General features: G+C 40.7%; 1 protein-coding gene across 6 annotated transcripts in view; it reads left to right on the top strand.

The window, feature by feature from the left end:
* Positions 1 to 545: 545 nt before the first annotated feature.
* Positions 546 to 6,334, top strand: part of Zfp945 (zinc finger protein 945) — a 110,608-nt gene continuing 104,819 nt past the window's right edge. For 5 of the 6 annotated variants that reach the window (XM_087605587.1, XM_087605581.1, XM_087605578.1 and 2 more), the window contains exon 1: positions 546 to 837. The gene's annotated coding sequence lies outside the window, so the exon portion shown is untranslated. The remainder of the gene's footprint in view (positions 838 to 6,334) is intronic. The other variant, XM_087605594.1, reaches the window with a different exon arrangement.

Raw genomic sequence — 6,334 nt, 5'->3', positions numbered from 1 at the left:
TACTATCTACAAACCTCTTGAGTAAGTAAGCAAGTGGTAAGACAAGAGAGTGAGAAAGCATGGATGAATTAAAGTCCAGGAGTTTTGTAATTTCCACAATGGCAAAGAGAACCCTGTTTGCAAACAACAGATAACGCATATGTTCTGCCAGATTCCTGAATATTGTAAAATGAATAAGAAAAAAAATCACGATAAGCCCCTGTTCACAGAATCTCAAACTTCCAGGATATGGTAAGATATCCACAACAGAATTGTGAGAGTGGCGTCCTTAAGCAGCGGCCAAACCACACTCCCGGTCTTTTCCGATAGTTCCCCAGCCCCGCAACTCCTCTGACCTGGGAGGTTCAGGGCCTCAGGGCTGCGGTTCTCACCGCTGGGCGGGTGATTGCTAACTCTAGGGGATTTTTCAAGTCCCGGAATACGAGGCCCGCCTTCCACTTCAGGACCGGGGCACCCGGAGTCCTTCAGGGAATGGAGGAATTTCCTGTCACTGTGGTCTGGTTGGTTGGAAAGACTCCTCCACGACCCGCCCAACAGACATCCGCTTCCTTCTACGCGTTCTCTCCAAACCCGCGGACTGTGGGCTCTTTTACTTAATTAGCTTCCCAATTCCTCCCAGCCATTATCAACGCTCCCCACCCTCTCCTCCCAGCCTCCCAATGGCTTAGGATCAGGCAGCTGTGCCCACTCTCCCCTTCAGGAACCGCCTCTTAGAATCCATCTCAAGCTGCCTTCCACGGAGCTGCTAGGCTGCCCTGGACCCTCTCGGTGCCCAGACTTCTCCGGAGCTTGCCGCCAGCCAAGACCAGAACTAGATCTGGTAGGACACTAAACCAGGTATCTTTCCCTCGACCCTAGGTTTTGAACCCTTCAGATACAAGTTATCCTGCCTTGGGATACCAGTCTTCTGGGAAAAAAAAAAACAAAAAACAAAAAACAGCAAAAGACAGAAAAAAACCTAAATTAGGATGCTCAGGTCTTTCTGGGAGGCATGCTAAAGGTACTTTTTTATTGGATGTTTTATGTATTTACATTTCAAATGTTATCCCCTTCCCCGATTTCCCCCTCTTCTATGAGGCTGCTCCTGCTCCCACCTTAATGCCCTGGTATTCCCCTACACTGAGGAATCAAGCCTTCACAGGACCAAGGGCTTCTCCTCCTATTGATACCAGACAATGCGTCCTCTGCTACATATGCAGCTAGAGCCATGGCTCCCTCCATGTGTACTCTTTGGTGGTTTGGTCCCTGGGAGCTCTGGGGGGTCTGGTTGGTTGATATTGTTCTTTCTATAGGCTTGCAAACCCCTTCAGCTCCTTCAATCCTTTCTCTAACTCCTCCTTTGGGGTCCCTGTGCTTGGTCTGATGGTTAGCTGCAAGCACCCTCATTTTTATCCGTAAGTCTCTGGCCAGATATGAAGGGCCAAGGAAATGAGTGGGATTGCATGATATGAATGAAATTCACAAAGAATCAATAAATGGTTAAAAGAATGAGGAAAAGCAAAGAAATCTCAGTGATGAATGCGGAAAGGTGAGGCTGTCCAAGATGCAGACAATAATACCAGTGCAGTTATAAACAAGTCAGTTATACCATCCCATCTATGCCTTTGGAAATATTGATGAAGAGTAGGGGGGAAGAAAAAACGAAGAAGAAAGGTGAAATGTACATAGTATGCAAATTCTCCAGACTCCATATTACTGTGGTAATCAGTAACCCATAGGAACTGCACATACCCGCTCTGGTTGCTCTCAAAAACCAGCCCTATCCCTAATCAGTCCCAGAAGGGGACAGACTCACAAGGTCCCGCCTTTTATTCTACACTGTGGCTATGGTTAGATTTTAGGAAAAGGGGAATCACCGTCTTTAGTTCGATGTCTGCTGTGCTCACCAGGCTCACCAGATGGACCTGGTTAAATTTGGTGGGTCACAAAACAAGATGAATAAAAAAACGAGGATGGGAGGGAGGGAGGGAGGGAGGGAGAGAAGGAGGGAGAGAGGGACATTAATTGAAAGTATGAACTAGGAAATTAGGGCTGTAGGAGTAGGAAATGAGAGTATACACTACAAGAGGTATTGTATGTGAAATGTGAAATAGCAATGGTGATGATAATAATATTGCCACAAAAGAGTGTGATTTCATGTTTATGTTTTTTATCTGACATGGTATCAGATAGTACTAGGTTGATAAAGAGTCTGGAAGCCTTGCTTCATTTTTCCATCAAGGAATATTTTAAGTAGCTTTACTATCAGTTATTTTGTGAGTTCGATAGAATTCTGGGATGAATTCATCTGCTTCTTGGGTTTTTTTTTAAATGGGGGGGTGCTTTTATTCTTGATGCACTCTTGTTGCTGTTTAACTGTCCATTTATTTCATGTTGGTGTAATTTCGGTATGTGGTAAGAATCAGGGTATTGTGTAGTTGCCTAGAGGTCTGTAAAGTCAATACGCAACAGATATTCTTGTACATTCATGTCTGCTGATTCAGCTATGCAGTTAATCTGGGTTCTTCTCAAGTCGTGTTGACAAAAAAAAAGTTCAGTCTAAATAGCTATTGGAGAATCTCTTTTAAGATTCTATCTTACCCTAGTCAGAATGTCCATTACCAAAATAAATAATTCTGATATGAATGTTAGGAAAAGGACACTATTATGCAGTGCTTCTGGGAATGCAAATTAGAGCCGCCACTTTGGAAAACAGTCTAGATTTTTCTCTAAAGGAAAAAAAAAACACCAAGAAATAGAACTAGCATATATACTACACTGCTTAGCCATTTCTTCATAGATGGTTTCCTGATTGCTCACTACATTTCTCTGTGTACATCATTGCACTTCTGCATAGGCTGGGAAAAAGAAGCACCAGTAGTACCCAACTCTCTTTAGAGATTCTAGCTAAGAAATAGATTTTTCATGAATATAATGAGGATCAGGTTTGGCTGGTATGTTCTAGAAACTGTGTTGGCATGATCATGATAGGTTAAAAGGCATCTCAGCTCTGAAGGGAGGTAAGAACTCAGAAAAACAAACCCAGTTCTAAGAGTCTGTCCTGAAAGCACAGGGTTCTGAGTCCAAGGACACCTTTCAGATGACAGAGCTACTTGTTCTACTTGGTGGGGAGTTTTATTATTTCCCAGCTTATGGTTATGAAAAAAATGATACCAGCTAATAGATTCTGCATATGTAAATGAATCAAACACATTGGTGAGTAATGCATCTGAGTTGTGTTAAGGAATGAAAAGGAAGCCTTTTCCCTTGGAGTCGTTTAATTACCTAAGAGTGAGTCCAAATTTATATTCTCTACTTCATGTTCTCTCTGCCTTCTAACTTTTGTCTATTGCACAAGTTTAAATCTGTTCTTGCCTGAAGGCTGTCTAGTGTTTCTGTCTCTGTATGTGTGTGTGTGTGTGTGTGTGTGTGTGTGTACATGGTTTGTATAATTCTGTCTGTTGTCTGTGTGTGTGTGCATGTGTGCATGTGTCTGTCTGTCTCTCTGTTCCTACCAAAAACTTTTCTGTCTTTATTGAACAGCAAGGTTAGCATCACATGGAGGTGGAGTTTGTGTGTGTGTGTGTGTGTGTGTGTGTGTGTGTGTGTGTGTGTGTGTGTGTAAGGAATGGGATACTTTACAGACAAAGGATTAAATCATTGGCTCCAACTGACCTCAAATGGTCAAGATAACAAACAATATTACAAACATCTCTTTATCAAATAGTATCTACAAAGGCATATTTATTTTAGGAGGTGGCTTTTAAACCCTGTATTTGAGGGTTTCAGCAAATGAAACATATGCATAATCTGAATCAAGGGCATAGAAAAGTACGAATTTTAAGATTTCACCTATGCATTACCCTAGATTGTAAAAGTTAGTTCTATGGGAGGTCCAAGGGAAGTGATATGTATTGTTACATTGGTTTCTTTTTGTTTTGGTTTGGTTTGTTTTTGTCGTTGTTGTTTTCTTTTATCATTATTATTTTATTGCATTTTTAATTTACACTTTAGATGTTATACCATTTCCCAGTTTCCCCTCTAGAAACCTGCTATCCCACTTCTTCTATGAGGGTGCACCCACCCACCCAACTCCCTCCCATCTTCCCACCCTGACATTCCCCTATACTGGAACATCTAGGCTTCACAGGACCAAGGGCCTCTTCTCTCATTGATGCCTGACAAGGCCATCGTCTGCTATATATGCAGCTGGAGCTATAGGTCCATCCCGTGTTCTCTTGGGATGGTGTGTACCCTGGGAGCTCTGTAGGGGTCTAGTGGGTTGATATTGTGTTCTTCTAATGGTGTCGTAAGCCCCTTCAGCTCCTTCAATCTTTTCTCTATCTCCTCCTTTGGGGAACCTGTTCTCAGTTCAGTGGTTGGCTGTGAGCATCTGTCTCTGTATCTGTCATGCTCTGTCAGAGCCTTTCAGCAGATAGCTATATCAGGCTTCTGTCAGCATATACTTCTTGGCATCAGCAATATTGTCTGGGTTTGGTGAGTGTATATTGGATGCATCCCCATGTCAGGCGGTCTCTGGATGGCCTTTCAGTCTCTACTCCACACTTTGTCTCCATGTTTCCTCCTGTGAGTATTTTTGTTCCCCCTTCTAAAAAGGTCTGAAGAATGCACACATTGGTTGTCTTTTTGCTTGAGCTTCATGTGGTCTGTGAATTGTATCTTACATATTCCGAACTTTTGGGCTAATTTCCAATTATCAGTGAGTACATACCATGTGTGTTCTTTTGTGATTGGGTTACCTCACTTAGGATGATATTTTCACGTTCCATCCATTTGCCTAAGAATTTCATGAAGTCATTGTTTTTAATAGCTGAGTAGAATTCCATTTTGTAAATGTACCACATTTTCTGTATCCACTCCTCATTGAAGGAATCTGGGTTCTTTCCATCTTCTGACTAGTATAAATAAGACTGCTATGAACATAGTGGTCTCTTAAAATGGTCAAACAAGCAAACTAAGTATACAGTAGGAGGGCAGTCTTAAATGACCTCAAGGTGTGTTATGAACTTTGACTGTAAGTTGCAACAAAAGTTTCAGTCTCTTACATTACAATAAGTATTTCCATAATGTTGTATTGCTATATATTTGGTTCTGGTGATGGGCCAAAAAGAGTTTTCAGAGCACCATTCTATGTACTACAGTTGTCATTCTCCAATAAGTCTAAGGAAAAACAGAATTACAAAGGGCTGTCTTAGAAAATTAATGAATTTAAAATGAAAATACTCAAAGAAAAAATAACTGAGTTTTACTCAACCTGGGAGAAAACACATTTTTGTGTCCTCTAAGCAATGTTTACCTTAGCAAGTTCTCAATAGACTATCATTCCTAAACATGGAATTAAACCATTACTGAATATTCTTGATTGATCATAGAAATCCTATTTCTGACCAGGGATTTGGGTCTTGTGCTTGTTCTGTGTGACATGTGAGCAAACACTACAGACTTTGCACTAGAAAGGACTGAAATGTAGAGATATTGAAATTCTGGGCCCTGATTGGATTAGAACACCTCCCTGAAACTAGCCGAGGATTCAGCCTGAACTATATAAAGCTACAGCCTGGGATATGGAACTTTAGAAATTGCAGGGAAAAGTAATCTTTCGTGTTCATTTTTGAGGTTTTTCATTTTGTTTCATTTTTGTTTTCTAATAAAGGGTAACATTTTTGTGTGGAAGAATGAATGTTTCCTAGACAGTGAATCATGAGATTCTAGCCTTGAGCTCAGTGTCATTCACTGATACAGCCGTTTGGAGAATGTCTGTCACTGATACGTAAATTTGTACCACCATTCCATCCTGTCTTCTGCAGGCTCTGCAGTTGTTATATTCTCCCTCTCTTTATGCCATATTAATGAAACCATATGATTTGGGGCTAAATTTCTGGAACAGGAATTATCTTCCTTTCTTTAGATAATTTTTAAAATTGCTTTCTCAAACAAAAGAAAGCTCATTAAAACAACACCAATTGTGAATTTACATTTTTAATTCTCTATTTTACGGTCCATTTTTAAGACAAACAGAAGGTATAGTTATGGTGCCTTAAAAATGTCTCACAAATAATTGTCATCTCTGGATTAGTGGGGTTTGAAGCAAGGCAAAACACTGGTGGAAGATTTAAAAGTAAACACTTGTCTTCGCTAGGGTTTTACTGCTGTGAACAGACACCATGACTTTAATCCCAGTATTCAGAATGCAAAGGCATCTATATCTCTGTGTTTCTTAAGTCTTGACTGGTTTACATAGTAAATTCCAGGATTTCCAAGGATACAGGAAAAGAATTTATCTCAAAAAAGAGAAACCATCAGTCATGAGATGGAGTGGTAGTTCATAGGTTAA

The sequence above is a fragment of the Rattus norvegicus genome, chromosome 1, assembly GCF_021556685.1.
Source record: "Rattus norvegicus strain SHRSP/BbbUtx chromosome 1, alternate assembly SHRSP_T2T, whole genome shotgun sequence".
Taxonomy (NCBI): Eukaryota; Metazoa; Chordata; class Mammalia; order Rodentia; family Muridae; genus Rattus; species Rattus norvegicus.
This window is presented reverse-complemented; position numbering and strand designations above follow the sequence as displayed.